Below are 750 nucleotides of genomic sequence, written 5' to 3' on the forward strand. Positions count from 1 at the left end.
AGTCTCTTTTCTGGCTCTTAATAATTCCCCCCACACTATAGATTTGTGATAAAGCAAAAATGTTTAATCTCCAGAAGTGTGTCCACAAGACAGACAACTCGATGGGATGTTGCCCTGACATACCTACTTATTCTTTCCTTCATTCATCCCTATACTCGTTATAGGCCCTTCTGCCCTATAAACATCCAAAGGCACTAAGGCTTATCATAATTAAGGCATGAAAGGCCAAAGTTCTTCTGAGAGTATATATAACTACCTGTCTAAAGACATCTTGAGAGAATAAGATGACAGATACAGAGCACATAGTTGGAGCACAATGATAGCCACTTATCACTTAGAGATTGGCTTCATATAACAACTGTTGGTCAGCTGTTTGGTTTGAAAAATGCAGATCTTCTTTTTGTGATTGGAATGAATATAACTGGAATCACCTGGCTGGCTCAGTCAGCAGAGCATGAGATGCTTAATGGATATTAATCTATTGATTTCTTTGATTTACACAAGACCTGTGTGCAATGGTAGAATGTCTTTTCCAAGAAAAACAATTTACATTTGTTTTTGAGCTATGACATATATTGCCCCAAGACTTACGTGAGGTGCAGCATTTCCACGTGGCATTTACCTATCCTCCAGTAATGAGATGGTTTATTTTGATTTCATTGCATAATTGTCTTGAAGCACCATATACATTTAGTTTCAGAGAGGGCCCCCAAAAGCCAGATTTAGACAGTGATATCCTAAATTGACCAG

This window comes from Theropithecus gelada, chromosome 13 (genome assembly GCF_003255815.1).
Source record: "Theropithecus gelada isolate Dixy chromosome 13, Tgel_1.0, whole genome shotgun sequence".
Classification (NCBI taxonomy): domain Eukaryota; kingdom Metazoa; phylum Chordata; class Mammalia; order Primates; family Cercopithecidae; genus Theropithecus; species Theropithecus gelada.